The sequence below is a fragment of the Schistocerca serialis genome, chromosome 2 (genome assembly GCF_023864345.2).
Source record: "Schistocerca serialis cubense isolate TAMUIC-IGC-003099 chromosome 2, iqSchSeri2.2, whole genome shotgun sequence".
In the NCBI taxonomy this organism is placed as follows: Eukaryota; Metazoa; Arthropoda; class Insecta; order Orthoptera; family Acrididae; genus Schistocerca; species Schistocerca serialis.
In genome coordinates, this window is record NC_064639.1 from 609,132,252 (window position 1) to 609,154,331 (window position 22,080).

The following is a 22,080-nucleotide window of genomic DNA, read 5'->3' on the forward strand; positions in this document are numbered from 1 at the left end:
CGATACCTCATCCAGAAACGCACCCTCTCGAAACCTGGCGAGCAATCTACACCGCGATGCAGAGCGCCTCTCTTGCAGAGTCTGCCACTTGAGTTTATTAAACATCTCCGTAACGCTATCACGGTTTCCAAATAACCCTGTAACGAAACGCGCCGCTGCATGTATCACCATTAAGTAAATATTTTAATGAATACAGACAGTTGGAGTTTCCTCATATTAAACGCAAGGACGTCGGTAGCCATTATGAAGTATCAGCCTAGCTACCGAAGAGGTATAGACTGGTCCCGAAAACGGCAGACGTCGGAATAGGCAGTCTTGCGCAATCTTTAATCAGGGACGGGTATGTTGATGGCGATGTACCGGTAATACAATAACGAACAGCACTGCTTTATCATTCCCCTGACTTCTGACCGGAAGTTGGTGTGTATGGTGGTGTTCAGCAACAGAGGGATCACACTAACATGTCAGAAATGACTTTGGAAGGAGCCATCATGGGTACCAGTCGCCAGTTTATGGTATGCGAAACAAGACTGAATAATCATATGATTGTAGATAAAGTATGTAATAAACAAGGAGATGCTGCTTTCATTGTCGGAAAAGTGGCATATTTTACTGAGAGAACAGAAACTGCAATTTCGTATCTCTGTATTAAACAGAATTACTTAGGAAATTATGGGGCATACGGTCACTTTTAAAGAAGTATTTACAACGTTTCATGTTTAGCCACGCTATGATTGTTTCGAATATGATTTCCATTTGCCGAGTTGCATGAATATGCAAACCATTGGCGCTGAGAAATTGGTGCTTAAATTTAATGAAGCCGGTGCAGATGATAAGGCAGCGTTCTGAATAGTGATTAACAAGCGAGAGGCATTGCGCTCTTTGAAATGCAGAACGGGTGAAAGACGATATTGCAACCTCCTTTACTAGCACTCCCACAGAATGCTCGGCGGCAAGGAATGCGCCAAGCTGTAAAAACGTTTTAATCTTCTGCCCCTTTTGTTTGTCGTGATCTTGTGTAAGTTTGAAGATTCATTTTGTCCATGAAGGGCAATCATAGTAGCATGACAGAACACATTACTCTAACGAAATATGATATACAGGGTGACCCAAAAAGAAAGAAGAGATTTCATATGTTTATTACAAGATATGAAAGACAGAAACACACTGTGCATTTCACTGGAAAGAGAAAGATTCAAAGTTTCATGTTCTCCCACACACTGCACTATAGACTCAACATGAGAACCAAATGGTTCAAATGGCTCTGAGCACTATGGGACTTAACATCTGAGGTCATTAGTCCCCTAGAACTTAGAACTACTTAAACGTAACTAACCTAAGGACATCACACACAACCATGCCCGAGGCAGGAATCGAACCTGCGACCGTAGCTGTCGCGCGGTTCCAGACTGTAGCGCCTAGAACCGCTTGGCCACTCCGGCCGGCTCAGATATGATATTCTTGTCACAGTTTCCTCCACAAAAAAGAAATATCCTGAAACTTTGTGAGCAGAAACAGCAAAAGACACATTCAGTTTCGGTAAGTCTCTTTCACGTTCGCCGGCGACAATATCGTCCCCTTCAAAGTGGTTCCCTTCAGTAGCTATACATCGGTGGAGTCTTTGTTCTCAGACTTGAAAGCGGCGCTGAAGTGCTTCAACTCGTAGGGTCTTTAACACGTCATTCACATCCTTTTAAATGATCTCCAGAGTCCCAAAACGACTTTTTTTAAGACATTTATCAATTTCGGGAAAAGAAAAAATTGACAAGGATTCTGATCAGGTGAATAGGGGGCTGTGGAACAACAGGAAGGTGTGAGCATACAAGTTGTGGCGGTAGATAAGAGCGGCAGTTTCCCGCTGCAGAGTACGTGGCTGGCGGTTGCTACGGGGCCGTGGATAGCGGCTAGCGTTTACGCGGCTTTGGAAAAAAACAAAACTAAGAGAGGCGCAGAGGTGCGAGTTGGCACTCATGGACAGAAAAATATGTAAAACTAAATTATCTAGACGCGCCACAAAAATATATAATAGTTTGAAAGTTATTGATGTCTTAAATATATATCTCGGCAATGCTTTGGCCGATTAATGTAAACAGTGTCTATGGATGCGGCTAGTAGAGTTGCATCGAGCAGTTCAAATGGTTCAAATGGCTCTGAGCACTATGGGACTCAACTGCTGTGGTCATAAGTCCCCTAGAACTTAGAACTAGTTAAACCTAACTAACCTAAGGACATCACACACATCCATGCCCGAGGCAGGATTCGAACCTGCGACCGTAGCGGTCTCGCGGTTCCAGACTGCAGCGCCAGAACTGCGCGGCCACTGCGGCCGGCGCATCGAGCAGTCACAGCCGATTTAGCAGAATCTGCACCAATTGTAATGAGTGGTCGGAATATGGGATTCGACTGAGAGAAACTGTAAATAAACTTAAAGAGACAAAACTAACGGCAGCGTTCTAAAGTTTAAACTGGTAGATGAACATTATTTGTGAAAAAACGGTGACAGATACAGCAAATTGGACCTTAAATTGTTATTACCTGGAAATTTTCCATGTTTTTCAATGCATCATATGTGTTTTTGTGTTTGGTTTTATAATACTCGTATTTCTTTTTGTCAAACATTGTTTTGAGTTAGGTAGTCGTTTCGAGGGTACGTAGGGCGGCCATCTTTGAGGACAGTTGGTTTTGAGTGACGCTAAGAGCTGGACGTAGTGCGCATCTGGGGGAAGTAGTGGGTTGGTAGCCACTATCGGGGACAAGTATGTATGTAGCGGCGTTCGCAATCGATTAAGTGGATCGCAGTATAGTGGTTTAGGACAGCAAACAAGACTGTATTTTGTGAATTGTGAACAGACTGTCGAGTGCCGTGATTGCGACATGTGAATTTTATAGTGAAGTGTTGTAGCATCAGTCATTAACGGCCGCCCTTACGGAAGAGCCTCTCAGACTGTATTTCAAATGTTTAGTGAATATATTGAACAAAAATAGACCACTTGTTCAAATTATAAATCAACGTGCATTGTTTTAATATATTTTATTACAGCTTAAATATTGAGTTTACGACAGGTGTGAGATGGCACCCTGTGACGAAAAACGTAGCTAAACATTGAGACCAGCCACATCTCTGGGCCACTTAATAAAGCTGGGTGTAACAAGTGTATATACTTTGGTGCCATAGCACTTGGGGCTCGAGGTATTCAAAGTTCAATATGTAGTGCCCATTACCGTCGTAGAGGTCAAAAATTCCGTGATGGAAGTGGCCATGTGACATGGGACGTTGTTATGATTGCAGCATCCACTTGTCTACATTGTCCGGTCTCACTCGATTTACCCTCTTCCTTAGCCTTTGGGCATCTTTGTAAAACACTTGGTTGACAGTTTGCTGGAGGAACAATTTCACAAGAGCAAGCACACGTTCGGCGTTTTCATCGGGCTATGGTCTCCCTGAACGAGGTTCATCTTCATCGTGTTCTTGGACTTCCAAAACCGATTTGTGCCACACCTGCTTCAACCTTTCCAAGGACACACTCTTGGATTCCCCAAGTCTAGCACAACACTTGATGGCATAATGTTGCTCTGAATTCCGCTATTCCATTTTCGTAATACATAACAAACATATGTCTTCACTCATGGCGTTCTCAGATTTCACGTGATGGCTGTAGGGAGCGGAATGAACATCCGGAAGGCGTGAACACACCGGTATATACGTGCAGAACAACACAGCGTTGTCAAATCGCCGGTCATGTTGTCAGTCTCATTGCATTTGTCGCACACTTCATATATGTGATGCAGCTCTATTTCCAACTATGCAGAGTCAGTATTGTACGAAGATGCCATTGTTGTCATAAATATGAGTTTAGGTAATGTATAAGACTGGGCGAATTTGTAATCAAGGAATACCTGATGATAGATACAATATTTTCTTCACTTAATTAACATTTCGCAATTTCTCTTATGTCTATTCTCGAAGATAAATTGTTTACCGTGTCTGTCTGGCACTGGAAGAAGCTGTGTCGACTCCTGTTGCTTCCGAAGGTTTTGCCTTGGAGGGGGGGCAAAAGCGGGAAGCCTTCAATCTTGTCAAGATAATTGAGGAGCTTCTCGGGGAAAAAATTGGTTGGGGAAGCGGTTAATGGTGTGCCCACAACATACTTTTTGACGACACGACGTCTATTTAGTGTCATGGTATAGAAGTCTACAGCCGTGGTACGGTTCCTTGTGCATATGACCAAATTTAGTATGAGTTTAGTTCGTTAAATTCTCATCTGCGTCCTATATCAGAATTGACGCAGATGTACCAGAAAAACGCAAGATATTTCTACAAAGCAGAATTATACAAAACTAACGGAGAAAGATGTACATAAGAAACAGCTTGCCGAAGACGCGAAAAGTTTTTTTAACCGTATCAGACATTGGTGGGCAAGTGCGGTGCGTTTCTGAAATTGTTTGGTTGGAACAGAACATTTTAGAGTAGTGAGAAAACCATAGAAATACTAAATGATTGTGCTGAGTAACATTTTTATCTTTTTCAATATTCCTACTCAAATGAGAGTAAATTCAGCGGGCGATGTTATCAAAATTACTCTTTTTTTTTTTTTTTTACGAACCAGTCCGTAGAAGACGCACTGAGCCTGTTACATGACCACGGCACTTCTAAAACCAAAAGAGTGTCCCAATAGACGTTGAGGAGCGCTTATTTCTTGTATAGCGGAATATACACTACTGGCCATTAAAACTGCTACACCAGGAAGAAACGCTGATGATAAACGGGTATTCATTAGACAAATATATTATACTAGAATTGACATGTGATTACATTTTCACGCAATTTGGGTGCATAGATCCTGAGAAATCAGTACCTAGAGCAACCAGCTCTGGCCGTAATAACGGCCTTGATACGCCTAGGCATTGAGTCAACCAGAGCTTGGATGGCGTGTACAGGTACAGCTGCCCATGCAGCTTCAACACGGTACCACAGTTCATCAAGAGTAGTGACTGGCGTATTGTGACGAGCCAGTTACTCGACCACCATTGACCAGACGTTTTCAATTGGTGAGAGATCTGGAGAATGTGCTGGCCAGGGCAGCAGTCGAACATTTTCTGTATCCAGAAACAACATGCGATCGTGCATTATCCTGCTGAAATGTAGGGTTTCGCAGGAATCGAATGAAGGGTAGAGCCACGGGTCGTAACACATCTGAAATATAACGACCACTCTTCAAAGTTCCGTGAATGCGAACAACAGGTGACCGAGACGTGTAACCAATGGCACCCCATACCATCACGCCGAGTGATACGCCAGTATGGCGATGACGAATACACGCTTCCAATGTGCGTTCACCTCGATGTCGCCAAAGACGGATGCGACCATCATGATGCTGTAAACAGAACCTGGATTCATCCAAGAAAGTGACGTTTAGCCATTCGTGCACCCAGGTTCGTCGTTGAGTACACCATCGCAGGCGCTCCTGTCTGTGATGCTGCGTCAAGGGTAACAGCAGCCATGATCTCTGAGCTGATAGTACATGCTGCTGCAAAGGCCGTCGAACTGTTCGTGCAGATGGTTGTTGTCTTGCAAACTTCCTCATCTGTTGACTCAGGGATCGAGACGTGGCTGCACGATCCGTTACAGCCATGCGGATAAGATGCCTGTCATCTCGACTGCTAGTGATACGAGGCCGTTGGGATTGAGAACAGCGTTCCGTATTACGCTCCTGAACCCACCGATTCCATATTCTGCTAACGGTCATTGGATCTCGACCAACGCGAGCAACATTGTCGCGATACGATAAACTGCAATCGCGATAGGCTACAATCCGACCTTTATCAAAGTCGGAAACGTGATGGTACGCATCTCTCCTCCTTACACGAGGCATCACAAGAACGGTTCACCAGGCAACGCCGGTCAACTGCTGTTTCTGCATATCACAGCATCTTACTCCTGTCTGTTAAATTTCGCGTCTGTAGCACGTGATCTTCGTGGTGTAGCAATTATAATGCACAGTAGTGTATTTAAATGAGAGTGAATTCAGTGGGCGATGTTATGAAACTACCTCTTTTTTTACGAACCAGTCAGTAGAAGACGCACTGAGCCTGCTACATGACCACGACACTTCTAAAATTAAAAGTGTGTCGCAGCAGACGTTGAGGACCGCTTATTTTTTTTTGTATAGAGGAATATAGTTATTACGATATGGCTACCGAAACGACTACTAGTCTTTTACTACCACCAGGTTTAGCAAATTGTTTCACGGGAAACACCAAAAAATTTGTCTTCAAAACTGACACCTTTCGCTATATCGACAATGCATTTTTAATTTGTATCTAAGACGTGAAGCAGTATATCGAATAATATACACTGAGGTGACAAAAATCATGGGATAGCGACATGCACAAATAAAGATGGCGGTAGTACCGCGTACACCAGATATGAAGGGCTGTGCACTGGCTGAGCTGTCACTTGTACACAGATACTTTATACGAAAGGGTTTCCGACTTAATAATGGCCACGCGACGGGAATTAACTGAGTTTGAAGGCGGTATTGTAGCTAGCGGCGCGGGACATTCTACTCCGGAAATCGTTATGGAATTCAATATTCGGTGATCCACAGTGTCAAGCGTGTGCCGAGAGTGCCACATTTCAGACATTACCACTCACCACGGACAACGCAGTGGCCAAGGGCCTTCGCTTAGCGACCGAGAGCAGCGACGTATGTGCAGAGTTGTCAGTGCTAAGAAATAAGTAACAACGCGTGAAATAACCGTAGAAATGAATGCGGGGACGACGAAGGTATCCGTTCGGACAGTGAGGCGAAATCTGGCTATGGCAGCAGACGACCGGCACGAGTGCGTATGCCAACAGTACGGCGTGGCCTGCAGCGCATCTCCTGCTCTGGTGACCATGCCGGTTGGATCCCAGACGACTGGATTAAATAAATAAACTACATCTTGAGAAAAATGAACTAGTTGTGTTTGATAAGGATGTTTCCTAAACCCGCGTTGGATATTTGAAATAAATCGTTTTCTTCGCGATAATTCATAATGTTAGAGCATAGTTCATGTTGCAAAACCCTACTGCAAATGGACATTAGTGATATAGGCCTGTAATTCAGAAGATCACTCCTGTTTCCTTTCTTGGGTGTTGGTGTGACTTGTGCAACTTTCCAATCACTGGGTACGAATCTTTCTACTAGCGAGAGGTCGGACATCATTGCTAAATGTGGAGCTATTGTGTCATCATACTCTGAAAGTATTCTGACTGGTATTCAGTCTGGACCGCGGGCCTTGCCTTTATTAACTCTTAAGTTACTTCTCTACTCCGAAGATATCTACTTCTAAGTTACTCATGTTGGCAATTGTTCTTGATTCGAATTCTGGAATATTTATTGCGTCTTCTTTTGTAAACGAATTTCTGAAAACCGTATTTAGTAACTCAACTTCAGTGGCACTCTCATCAATAACATAACCATTGTTGTAGCGCAGTGAATGTATTATGATTGCGTCTTGTCATTAGTGTACCTTGCATATGACCAAACTCTCTCTGGGTCTTCTGCCAAATTTCGAGAGAGAGTCTCATTCTGGAAATTGTTAAAGACATCTCACATTGAAATTCGTGCTAAATTTCGAGCTTCTGTAAAACTTTGCCAATCTCTGCTAAATAAAGTAGTATTGTGTAATAATGTGCGGTGAACTAAGTAAAGAGAAAGTATGTTCAAACACGTGGACACCCTGATCTGATGCAGACAGTGCTACTAACCTGCTGCTACACCAAACAGCTTCACTTCATGCAACTGCTTCGTGGAACAAGCAATATGCGTGATTTACGTATAGTCTACAATTGGGAGATTGACAAATCTGTCATCCACTCGTAAAGACTAAGCTGAATATATAATCCGATGCTGAGAGAATCTGATGGAAAGGGATCCAGTCATATGGATGCAAATGACTCTAATGGAAGCTTCGATTTGGTTGCAGCGGAAGCACAGAGGAATTGCTGCAGAATCTCACAGTATATCTGACGTGGACTGCATACAAACATGATACTGTTATTGGGTGAACGGATGCTTTAGTTGTCATGGACGTTGTTCAGGGCTCTAGCCGTTTATGAATGAATGACTGCGAGGGGAAGAAAACAATGACACCGTAGAAAGTAATTGTGTTATTCGAATGATATAATATGTATGGCCCAATTGAAGCCGCAGTAAGATTTTAATTCTGTCAAAATCTTTTCGCTTAATTTCAAGGTATAATCATCTGTTACGTGGGTTCTGCCAAACAATTGTGTTACGTTTTAGTAAGACACAACTATACGGTACACAACACCAAACCTACAATAATTAATAGCAGTGAAGATTTGTCTATGCAGTCAGAGAAAGCAGGACTGGTTCTGCAACTATTGTAGATCTGCATGTACATGAGAAAGCTCAGAATCTGTTCCGAGGAACTACATACGAGTTACGGGAGTTGACAATTGTTTCTTTCGAAAAACTTTGTACAAGCGGTTTACTTATACAACTTTCCTAGAGGTTCTGAATGGAGCGTTTTTTAACTTTTCTGCCCTATCAGTTTCATTCCCAGTAGAAATTTGGGCTCTGTGCCTTACAGAGACCATAGAAATCCGAAACGAACAGTTCCTATAGAAACGTTACGGTGGATTTTAGGTACAATTATATCGTTGACACTGCGAATGGCCGAACAAAGTTTTCGTTAGAAAACTCTTAGAAAAGCCACACGTTAAAATTTAAGACCTGCGAAAGTGTTTCGAACATAGATTCAACTATTTTTTCCGGGAAAGGAAAAGTAACAAGAAGAAGTATGTGGAAATTATTAGAACTTGAATGAGGCGTCTTAACGTTTGCTATCAATACTCGGTCTCAACCAAAGAAGTAGAATTATACGAACTTTCAGAAATAAGCGGATGTGTGCTTGCACGTCAGCTGAAAGGATCTATTATGAAGCTCATATTATTCTATAGTGCAGAGATGCACGAATACCTTGACATTAAATTCACAAGGTAAAACATTAACGAACGCCACGTAATGTACCCAGCATACAAAAAAAGTTTTTGAAGTAAAAAGAAAGCCTTACAGCCCTTACTGTACTGACTTTACCAGATTGACGAAACTATTACTTTGAGAAGAACACTCTCGGCTAGAGAATTTTCGGGCATATGAAATGTAAAATAATAGTCTTATTTACCCTTATTCGCCAAATAATTCAGTGATTTTAATGATTGTGTTGTTAAAACCACAAATCAGATTTTTCCCTTTTGACTGTACTGTCATCTTTCGATGCCCATGTGCATATAATTATTGATACAAGTCCGTGTAAAGAAAAGAAACACAATAAAGTTTACTTTTGCTGAAGATGGTGTTAAGAAAATTTAATGTAAAAATTGCTCAGTGCGCTGTGCCTGACAAAAAAAGTGAAGCATCCACAAGGGGAGGAAGAAACGAAATAAGACTTTACGGGTTGAGATGATGTGTGATTTTATTGCAGTGATTGCAAAACTGAGTCAAATTTAAACCGAACTTGGCAGTATGAGCCCACTTATCAGTAAGACGCTGCAACCTCTGTGGCATGGATGTCTTCACTGATTCGGTTCGGAGGGTCATAGAAACCTTTGTATTCTCTCGTGAGGCAATACGGCCCACAACTGTTGTAACTTGACATCCTGAATACTGCCAATGGAACGGAGCTGAAATACGATTTGGTCCAACACGTTTTAGCGATGATAGCTCCGCGCGTGTTGGTGGCCACAGGAATTTCTCTATACAAGGTGTTTCACTAAATGTGTTTGCCTCTGTAAGTTACGAAGTAATAGGCGACGGAAATATTTATTGCAGTAGGTCACCATAAGAAACGTTACACTGTCTGCGGAGCTATGATCACAGTTTATTGTGTTATTATCCAAAGAGTTACAGCAAAAAGATACAATTTTTTGAATGGAACAATAGTTTTTCTATCATGCACTAGAATCAGTAACACCAGCTGTGTATACATCAGTTTAAATCACATTCCTATCAGTTTTAGTTTGGGAGCTACAACCCTTCAAAGCGTCAGGGGCAGATACCACGCACGCTGCGCATAACGCAATGCGCCTTCTAAATGTGGCGCGGCCGAGTTGTAACGTCGCCGGTGTCACGGAGCGAGAAGCTTCCCCCATGCGCTGTTAGACTGCCGACTGTCGCCGCACACGGCCGTATACCAGACAGTTCGAGCCACACAGACAAACGGGGCTCAATATATCACAATTACATCGGATGAAGATGGCATACACGATCAACGAGTACGTTGACATGTTGCTGATGCTCGGCGAGTGCCGACACGATGCCACTGAAGCAGCCATAGCGTACGCCGTGAGATATCGTAGGCGAAGAGCTCTGGTAGCTATTACGTTCTTACGTGCCGAACAACGACTTTGGGAAACAGGTAACTTGGTAATGCGCCGCAGAAACAGACGAAGAACTGCAAGAAGTAAGGAGACGGAGATGTTTGTTCTAGCAGAAGTCACCACGACGCTCCTGTCAGCTTACGAGCCGTTGTTGCAGTCGCTGGTGTAAGTCTCACATATGTGTGACGTATGGTACACGACACATCGAGGACGCATGTTGCTACGTGGCACCGACGATGTTACATCTCGTTCGCAGATCCTTTAGAAGGCGCATTGCATTGAGCATTCAGGAAATGGAGAAACATTTGAATATCTCGTTTAAATCAACTTCATCTACATCTACATTTATACTCCGCAAGCCACCCAACGGTGTGTGGCGGAGGGCACTTTACGTGCCACTGTCATTACCTCCCTTTCCTGTTCCAGTCGCGTATGGTTCGCGGGAAGAACGACTGTCTGAAAGCCTCCGTGCGCGCTCTAATCTCTCTGATTTTACATTCGTGATCTCCTCGGAAGGTATAAGTAGGGGGAAGCAATATATTCGATACCTCATCCAGAAACGCACCCTCTCGAAACCTGGCGAGCAATCTACACCGCGATGCAGAGCGCCTCTCTTGCAGAGTCTGCCACTTGAGTTTGTTAAACATCTCCGTAACGCTATCACGGCTACCAAATAACCATGTGACGAAACGCGCCGCTCTTCTTTGGATCTTCTCTATCTCCTCCGTCAAACCGATCTGGTACGAATCCCACACTGATGAGCAATACTCAAGTATAGGTCGAACGAGTGTTTTGTAAGCCACCTCCTTTGTTGATGGACCACATTTTCCAAGCACGCTCCCAATGAACCTCAACCTGATACCCTCCTTACCAACAATTAATTTTATATGATCATTCCACTTCAAATCGCTCCGCACGCATACTCCCAGATATTTTACAGAAGTAACTGCTACCAGTGTTTGTTCCGCTATCATATAATCATACAATAAAGGATCCTTCTTTCTATGTATTCGCAATACATTACATTTGTCTATGTTAAGGGACAGTTGCCACTCCCTGCACCAAGTGCCTATCCGCTGCAGATCTTCCTGCATTTCGCTACAATTTTCTAATGCTGCAACTTCTCTGTATACTACAGCATCATCCGCGAAAAGCCGCATGGAACTTCCGACACTATCTACTAGGTCACATTCCTATCAGTTTTAGTTTGGGAGCTACAACCCTTCAAAGTGTCAGGGGCAGATACCACCCACCGCCAGAACGTCTATCACCCAACACACAGACCTGTCTTATATACAGCGTGTGGTATCTGCCTCTCAAACTTTGAAGGGTTGTAGATCCCAAACTAAAACTGATAGGGATGCAATTTAAATTGATGTATACACAGGTGGTGTTACTTATTCCATTGCATGGTATAAACAACTTTGTTCCATTTTAAAAAATTATATCTTTTTGCTGTAACTCTTTGGATAATAACACAATAAACTATGTTCATAGCTCCGCAGACAGTGTAACGTTTCTTATGGTGACCTGCCGCAATAAATAATACCGTCGCCTATTACTTCGTAACTTACAGAGGCAAACACATTTAGTGAAACACCCTGTATAGCGCAGACAGTTTATAGAGACAGGAATGGACGAGCATTGTCCTGCTGAACACTGGCTCCAAGATACTGTCGCATGAGGGGTAACACAGGAGGACCGAGGATGTCAGTGACGTAGCACTGTGCCGCTAGAGCTCCCTTGATCACTACCAGCCATAAGCTAAAGTCATAGCTGATGGCTTATCATTTCACGAGGCCAGGAGAAACATCGCTTTGCCTTTCCAAAACATGGGAAGGATTAGACCTCTCCCCCGGTCACTGCCATGCTCAGTCGGGGTAGTGTTGAACCGAGATTCATCGCTGAACCCGATGCGATGCCATTCAACGGCACTCCAAGCTTGCCGGTCACAGGACAACTCCAGACGCAGCTATTTGTGTTGTGCTGACGTCGGCCTACGTATGGAACGGTAGTTCCCTAGTGCAGCTGCTTATAGCCTCCGACCAATGGTGTCGGATGACACAGAATGTTGCTTGATCTGGGATGGGAACCACAGATGTAAACAGATTATCTACGATTTGCTTGGTACATAGTACAACGATCCCCCTTTGTGGTGGTCACATATGGTCGACCAGAACCTTGACGACGAGAATGCCTGCCCTCACGTTCCCATGGAGTCCAACATCGGACCACTGTCACATTCGAATAACTCACAGATCTGGTTATTGCGCAATTCCATCAACCTACAGAATGGAGACCCACAATGACGCCACTTTCAAAGCCTGTCAGGTGTTGCTAAAGCTGTATCACACGAGTACGTTGCATCTTCCGGTACATTGCCTACTAATACTGTGTACTACCGAAATTCATCATGTTGCCAATTACATCTCTGCAGCCTTCGACTCAGAAAAGTGGCACACTGTTTCTAATTCGCCCAGAACGGCTGCACAGATGACGGGAAAGCTTCCTATTTTGTGAGCTAACTCAGGTCTAACAACCGATTTGCAATCGCTAGACTTACATTGTTTGAAATTTGACGAGAGAGTTAAAGTTTTGTCTTTACATTTCAGGAGCCACTTAGAATACACCCAGCTGTCTTGGTACAAAAGTAAGATAATGTGCCGTGCACCAGTAATCGTTGTCACTTGTTCTCTTGTATCGATCCGTCTTCATTGGCCGTTTCTGTCGGAACGTAATTCCGCGTTCCTAGCGAGCGGTGCCCGCTGAGGAACGGGTATTTAAGGTATGGCATAGATAGGGCTGAATGGGCAACGGCCTTGCCGCAGTGGATACACCGGTTCCCGTCAGAATCCCGAAGTTAAGCGCTGTCGGGCGTGGCCGGCACTTGGATGGGTGCCCATCCGGGAGGCCATGCGCTGTTGCCATTTTTCGGGGTGCATTCAGCCTCGTGATGCCAACTGAGGAGCTACTTGACTGAATAGTAGCGGCTCCGGTCAATGAAAACCATCGTAAGACCGGGAGACCGGTGTGCTGACCACATGGCCCTCCTATCCCCATCCTCATCTGAGGATGACACGGCGGTCGGCTGGTCCCGATGGGCTACTTGTGGCCTTTAGACGGAGTGTTATAGATAGGGCTCAGACGCCTGGACGCGGAAGCACTACTGCGGTTTGGGGACCTTGGCTTTCCGTGGCTTGTTGATATCGGAAGAGGGGCCTGTGGCCTTGACGGAAGGGGCAGTGTGTGTTGTCAGCCGCCAGACCTGTCCTGTGCTCTCTGTTCTGTAAAATGGTGCTAGGCAGAGCTTCATAAGAAACTCGATACTGGAATGACTTCACTGAAGAGTAAAGCACTGTAATGGTGAGCAATTTCTTGGTTCAACTGCGCTATTCTGCTTGTGTGGGCTTTAAGTATTGTGGCCTATGTCCGTTAGGAGATAAGTGCTGGACACCCGTTTTGTCTCATTCCACCCACGTTCTGTACTGGCGATAAACACCGATATTATATGGTTTATTATTATTATTATTATTAATATTATTATTGGTGAAATACCTGCAAGAGTAATCAGTCTCGCCGGTATTCATTTGCAGCCCTGCAAGGGCGGTTAGCTTATTTGTATTTTGGCTCGCCTCTCCTTTGTTGAAAGAATTGTCTTTTTTTAAAATTATTTGTCGTATGCTGTGCAAATTACTATAAGAGTCTGCGTTTCAGATCCAGCTGGTTTTGTAATTGTGTTATATGTCGTGTAATGGAATCTACTGAGTCGTTGGCGACAAATTAGCCTAATGTACTAAGTTCAACAAATATGGCTCTTATTAGAACACAACTGACCCATGCTTAGAAGGTATGGTAAAATTGTTGTATGTTTTTTCGTGGGTCTTGGCACTGCAGTCGTATGCCATATTTGTTATTCTTGTTGTTGTGGTCTTCAGTCCAGAGACTGGTTTGATGCAGTTTTCCATGCTACTCTATCCTGTGCAAGCTTCTTCATCTCCCCGTACTTACTGCAACCTACATCCTTCTTAATCTGCTTACTGTATTCATCTCCTGGTCTCCCTCTACGGTTTTTACTCTCCACGCTGCCCTCCAATACTAAATTGGTGATCCCTCGATGTTTCAGAACATGTCTTACCAACAGATCCATTCTTCTAGTCAAGTTGTGCCACAAGCTCCTCTTCTCCCCAATTCTATTCAATACCTCCTCATTAGTTATGTGATCTACCCATCTAATCTTCAGCATTCTTCTGTAGCACCACACTTCGAAAGCTTCTATTCTCTTCTTGTCCAAACTATTTATCGTCCATGTTTCAGTTACATACATGGTTACACCCCATACAAATACTTTCAGAAATGACTTCCTGACACTTAAATCTATACTCGATGTTAACAAATTTCTCTTCTTCAGAAACGCTTTCCTTGCCATTGCCAGTCTACATCTTATATCCTCTCTACTTCGATCATCATCAGTTATTTTACTCCACAAATAGCAAATCTCCTTTACTACTTTAAGTGCCTCATTTCCTAATCTAATTCCCTCAGCATCACCCGACTTAATTCGACTACATTCCATTATCCTCGTTTTGCTTTTGTTGATGTTCATCTTATATCCTCCTTTCAAGACAATGTCCATTCCGTTCAGCTGCTCTTCCACGTCCTTTGCTGTCTGTGACAGAATTACAGTCATCGGCGAACCTCAAAGTTCTTATTTCTTCTCCATGGATTTTAATCCTACTCCGAATTTTTCTTTTGTTTCCTTTACTGCTTCCTCAATATACAGATTGAATAACATTGGGGAGAGGCTACAACTCTGTCTCACTCCCTTCCCAACCACTGCTTCCCTTTCATGTCCCTCGACTCTAATAACTGCCATCTGGTTTCTGTACAAATGGTAAATAGCCTTTCGCTCCCTGTATTTTACCCCTTCCACCTTCAGAATTTGGAAGAGAGTATTCCAGTCAACATTGTCAAAAGCTTTCTCTAAGTCTACAAATGCTAGAAACGTAGGTTTGCCTTTTCTTAATCCAGCTTCTAAGATGAGTCGTAAGGTCAGTATTGCCTCATGTGTTCCAATATTTCTACGGAATCCAAACTGATCTTCCCCGTGGTCGGCTTCTATCAGCTTTTCCATTCGTCTGTAGAGATTTCGCCTTAGTATTTTGCAGCTGCGACTTATTAAACTGATAGTTCGGTAATTTTCCCATCTGTCAACACATGCTTTCTTTGGGATTGAAGTCTGAGAGTATTTCGCCTGTCTCATACATCTTTCTCACCAGATGGTAGAGTTTTGTCAGGGCTGGCTCTCCCAAGGCTGTCAGTAGTTCTAATGGAATGTTGTCTACTCCCGGAGCCTTGTTTCGACTCAGGTCTTTCAGTGCTTTGTCAAACTCTTCACGCAATATCGAATCTCCCATATCATTTTCATCTACATCCTCTTCCATTTCCATAATATTGTCCTCAAGTACCTCGCCCTTGTATAGACTCTCTATATACTCCTTCCACTTTTCTGCTTTCCCTTCTTTGCTTAGAACTGGGTTTCCATCTGAGCTCTTGATATTCAAGCAAGTGGTTCTCTTTTCTCCAAATGTATCTTTTATTTTCCTCTAGGCAGTATCTATCTTACCCCTAGTGAGATAAGCCTCTATGTCATATTTAAGGAAATTTAATAAGCTTACGTTAGTGTAAAAATATAATAATGATAATATTTGTGCATACTAATAAAACTACCAAGTCACTAGAACTGTTTGTTGTATAAAAACTTCTGGCCAGATCACAAATTTAAAGTTCTACTTGTCAAATAATTTCAGAACTGCTCCAAGTCTCACATTGGCCAACTGATCACAGATATTGTCTTGTGTATCAGTAAAGCTGCCTTAGCATATACGGGTGCATCTTCAATGGTTCTGAGTAAGCTATAATTATTTAATGTCATGTGTGTTTGTGTACCAACTTGGCCGGTGGACCGTGATTAGAAGTTCTTCTGTCCAAAAGACGGTTCACCGAAGTATAGCGAATTTTAAAACAGTTGTTACATTAATAATTTGAGCCTTTGCTGTTTTCCGACAGACCAAAACTGTAGCTTTCTTTCAATGAGAATTGTAGTTGTGTATTAATTTCAGTTACTGGAATAATTTTTTGAGATTTGTTTTTTTTATTGCCTGTTCTGTTCTCTAGTCTTAAGGTTGTTTTGGAAGGCTTTCAGTCTATGTTTATTGTCTTGGTGAAAGTCTTCAAGACTGTATATTTGCTATGTCGAAAGGGACTTCATCCAAAATATAGAGTCTTTTTATTAAGAAATTTTCGAGGCTACCTGTAGTATGGAAACATTTGTTGTACTACTTTGAATTCCTCAGCTCGTGGTCGTGCGGTAGCGTTCTCGCTTCACGCGCCCGGGTTCCCGGGTTCGATTCCCGGCGGGGTCAGGGATTTTCTCTGCCTCGTGATGACTGGGTGTTGTGTGACGTCCTTAGGTTAGTTAGGTTTAAGTAGTTCTAAGTTCTAGGGGACTGATGACCATAGATGTTAAGTCCCATAGTGCTCAGAGCCATTTGAACCGTTTGAAATACTCTGAAGAATACAAGTAACATAAATTTAAAGCTATTCTGGAACAAACCTCATTAGTCATTCAAATTCTAAAGTAAATGTATTTAACTGCCAATATTTCTTAACGAGTTTATAGCAAATGTAATGATCGTATTTTTTAATGACTGAGGACTACAGTTATTAAAGACTGAGTTTTTTCGTTTCTTTTTATTCTATGTTTTCTAACTGTATCCGTGTGGCACATTGGATCTGAAAAATTGTTAAAATATTATTATTTGACTGGTTTTTTTTTGTAATTTTCACCGGGTTCAGCTCAAAACTACTTCCCAACCCGCTCGCTGCCGTTTGTATAACAACTTCTCCTGCTGGATTATTTCCTGAACTTCTGTATAAAGCGCCAGACAACGAAATAATGTCTCCAAAACTGAAGTGATTCTAATTACACAGAATAGGCAAAATAAAACTGTTCCGTAAAATTTTTTACAATAAGACTGATTTGTGATTGACCTTTGTTAATGAATATCACAGTAGATGCTGGAAACGGTCACCGTTTTATATCGATGCGGCTCTGTGCTCGATTTATCAAATAGTGAGAACGTATAGCAGCTCTGCATGAGGGACAGTAGTAATAGAGCTTTCAGTGTTTTGCTGTTGCTCTTCCAATATGTGAGGATCATTTGAGTACACCTGTGCCTTCAATTTTTCCCCCACAGATAAAAATCACAGGCAATCCAGGTGCCGGATGCTGTGGACGAGCGGTTCTAGGCGCTGCAATCCGGAACCGCGCTGCTGCCACGGTCGCAGGCTCGAATCCTGCCTCGGGCATGGATGTGTGTGTTGTCCTTAGCTTAGTTCAGTTTAAGTAGTTTTAAGTCTAGGGGACTGATGACCCACAGTGCTTAGAGCCATTTGAACCATTTTTTTTGCAATCCAGGTTGCCAGCAGACTGCACTGCCTCTGTCGATTGCCCCCTCCTCACTGACCACCTCATGCACCCGTGACAAGGCTGTCAAAGCTGTTTTTGCTGCTGCTCCGACTTGCTGAAAATACCCATACTTTTGTTCATCTTGTTGATCCACATATGAGTTAAGCAATTTCTGGACATACCGATTAGCATTAACAGTTTGGTGAAAGAACAGTGTTACGATGCGGACACCAGACATTGTTCACCAAACACCAACCATGAGATTATGCTACGGCTCTTGACAGTACTGATGGAGATTTTCTAACGCGTAATGGCGCATGTTCGGTGAGTTCAGATGCTCTGACATGCTGAACCAGACCTCATCTGAAGAAATGGAAAACTGAGGATCGAAATATTCGGATTCTACTTCAGTCGGAAACCAGCGGGAAAATTCAAAGGCGGAGATTCGTCTGGACGCTTTCATTCATGCACAACAATAAATTTGTAAGGATACACACGCACGTCTTTTTTGATAACGATTCGCCACGACGAATTCTTAATTCCCACTTTCGTCAGACTTTCTTCCACGCTTTCCTTTGCTCGGGCAATTTTTTCTGGTGTTCTAACTCTTCTCGAAGACTTCCGATTTTTAGTCGCCACTGAACCCGTCTGGCGCCATTTCAACATTACATTTCTCACTGCACACTTTGCTGGAGATTTTACCAAAACACTTTCGGTCTTAAACTGAGGGTAAATAGTTTCGCACACTTTGTCCACGAACTGTGCTTCGCATATCATTCGAAATGAAGAATCATTGTCTTATCGTAGGCGCCAATTTGTGTTCATTCGCCTGATCACTAAACACGTCTGCTCATCTCGCTCACTCATACGTTATGAGACAGCGAAGTACTCGGGACAGAGCGTGCGAGAGATGCGCATGCGCAGACATACGACAGCAACCGACTGGTGCATCCAAATCACGATTTTCAGTATTTTGCGTGAGGGGCAGTTCACCTGTTGATTGCCAAAGATCGGTTACACATCAGTCTTATAAATACTTTCCGGGCCGGTTTTATTTGTTCACGCTGGAATTGGAAGCTAAAACGGCAGTAAAACACCAATGCATCATTTTAGTTCATCATCCTTTCTGATTTTCTGATCTAAGCTTTTAACCCTTGACAACGTTTAATCTGGATTGTGGAGCTGTTCCTTTAGTAAGACCATGTGTAAATAAAATTATTCCCCACGTCATCGGGTACGTGAGAAAAATTGCTACATTGACAGAAAGACACCGCAAACACTATTACTCCCCCGAACTATATTTTTCGGACTGAAGTCTTAAATATGTGAGAACGCACGAGAACTCAGACTTGTGGTTTTTGTGGCTGAAATATTGAAGTACAATCGGCGTGGGAGTCATTAAAAAGGAAGCTCAAGTTGAAGCGGTATGGCTTTTATTTCCACATGCGAGTCCATTGTTTTAAGCGTAGCATTATGACTCTCCGCAGGGGAGTGTGGGGCGACGACGCTGAAGATGATCGCCACGTTTCTCCAGGATGGTACCGATCCCCATTCACTCAGTCCTTACCCGTTCACGCCTCACGATCAACCACGACCTTCCTTTCTTCATTACCCCTATCTTTTCACCCCTGACAGGGGTATGCTGGAAGGCAACTTTAATCTTAGCACAATTCAGTGCACCTTGAACCCATACGGACACAGAGTCTGATTCATTTACTTTACGATGATTCCTTGTCCTAAGAACCAACGGTATTGTAGCCATGGCTGATGGCTAGAAATGAGTTGCAGAGACAATTCCTAAATCGTTGGATTGGAAGCGGAGGAGATGTGTCGTGGCCGGCTCGTTCGCCAGACTTGGCGTCTCTGGATTTTTCTTGTGGGGATTCGTAAAAGACATTGTTTACAAAAACGTTCCAACAACACCTGGAGATACGCGCGAGAGAATTGTCAGAGCATGTGCTTCGATAAGTGCCGAAGTGATAAGGAATACCACTCAATCCATGACAAGAAGCCGGCCGGTGTGGCCGAGTGGTTCTAGGCGCTTCAGTCTGGAACCGTGCGACCGCTACGGTCACAGGTTCGAATCCTGCCTCGGGCATGGATGTGTGTGATGTCCTTAGGTTAGTTAGGTTTAAGTAATTCTATGTTCTAGGGGACTGATGACCTCAGGTGTTAAGTCCCATAGTGCTCAGAGCCATTCGAGCCATGATAAGAAGATTGCAGCACTGCACTGATAGCAATGATCATCACTTTGAACTCCTTTTGTAAGTGGACGTTCATGCCACCTTTTTGACCTTCGTTGGCCTTCAAGGACCTTACTGTTACACATCATTGGATTAGTCTCGATGGCCGCTATCAGAAAATAAGTACCAAACTACACTATCTCATTAAAAAAAAAAAAGTTGACCTTCATATCTCAGACGCGACCCCACGTAGCAACAAAAAATCAACGTCATATTATGGCCCCCGTTGTCCCATGCAACATTTGTCCCACAAACTTTTCAGTTACTGTCATACTTTCGGAGGATATAGGTCGGGTGCTAAATCACCCTGTCATGACATCTGTCACATCACTCAATCATCACCACCACCACCACCATCACCATAACAACCATTCGCCAGCCAAAGGGCTGGCAGCAAATAATACGTGTTATTTATTTCATTTCAACAGGTACCTATTCATCAAGAACTGCTACAAGCAAACCAACCTACGAGGATTAGCAGGAATAAGAGCCTAATGCTTAGCCTGCACTTCATTAGGCCAGGATGGCCTGTAAATACCAGCGTCAACCGGCCCCACGTCGGACCATTTGACAGAAGAGCGTGACAGTTTACATTTAACAGCGCTCTTAAGAACACAAGTCAAATATTTTTCAAAGGTCCTTCCGGAGCAATAGAATCTTATTCTGAAGAAGCGTAGGGAAAGCTCTCTGCATCCGCATGACACCATTAGGCACCGTTACTAGCGTCCGGTGGATATCCCTTGTGTGTTCACGGCCTGGACGAGAACCTCGTCAGAGCAAACTTCTGTGTACCCTTTCCGCGTTAGGTTTTCAGCTGTCTCGTGCAATAAACACTGGATTTCGTACTTAGCCGGACACTCTCGACCAGCCAGAGTTCGTATTTAACCTCCAGTAACCTCAATGACAGCTGGTAAGAAAAAGTCTGGCTTTCCTATCATCGAACGATTCAAGTAACAAAAATGCCCTTATATTTTATTTCTCCCGAGTGTCACGCTGTTCAGTCTGTTGATGTAAAAAATTTTCAAAGTTCCGAGAAGATGAGAAATCCAAGTCTCTATGAGATAAGTTTGCTTCTTCGAACGGAGTGGTATTCAACGTGGCTTTTGCATGCATTGGTCGGTGTTACCTTAGCGTGCAGTGCTAACTGGGGAATTATGCCTGTAATGGCTACTTTGTGCGCCGTAAAACCTGAGCAGAATTCTCACCTATTCTCCCGTACGCCCTGCTGAAAGCCTAAAATTGTAGGATCTCAAAGAGTTACAGCAGCTTTCCGCCTCGTGGGTGCGAGATAGCCATCATCTGGGCAAATAAACGGCGCTCCCTTACATTTCGTAACTGGACTCCGGGGCGCCTGCACGAAAGCCGCTATTTATTCTCCACCACACCGTTAAGTCTTCTTCTGGACATCGCATCTCCTTATGAGCCTATCAGCAAAATGGGTTAAGGGAATAACTATCCTATAAACAGCGATACTTAGATTAGGAACAGTCATATCCCTACTGCTTTTAATTTAAAGATAAACCATAACTTCAGTTTAAAATATTTTCTGTTTTTTGTGTGATTCTTGTAAATACAAGAATCATATTTTGTGACACACTGGACACAGTGTGCGCGAGTGTGAATTGTTTCAAATTGCAGTACTGAGTCAGAGTATAGAAGATTAGTACGTTCTGTCAGACAACACACTCCGTAGTTTTTGATAACCCACGGATTGAAAAATGACGTGACATGAGAGAAGCACAGAGAACAAATATCAAATGATATAAACAAAACATACTTTCAGAGAAACGTCTCTAAGATTGTTAACGACTTTGCCGCAAACGTTCTCTGTAGTTAACACTTTCGATGCGAGAACGAAAGATAATATTTACTGAGGCACTGTGGTTCGCACACTGTAAACAGTTCGATGCTCGTTACTTACGAAAGTCGCGTTACATATCAGCCAGCTAAGTGCGTGTTTTTCCGTACCTGTGGGCTTG

At 43.2% G+C, this 22,080-nt stretch overlaps 1 protein-coding gene and 1 pseudogene across 1 annotated transcript in view; one reads left to right on the forward strand and one right to left on the reverse strand.

Annotated features, from left to right (window-relative positions):
* The window catches only part of LOC126457652 (inactive rhomboid protein 1), a 284,568-nt gene that overhangs the window by 247,409 nt on the left and 15,079 nt on the right, over positions 1-22,080 (reverse strand). The window lies entirely within an intron of this gene.
* LOC126459404 (5S ribosomal RNA) lies at positions 13,200-13,317 on the forward strand (annotated as a pseudogene).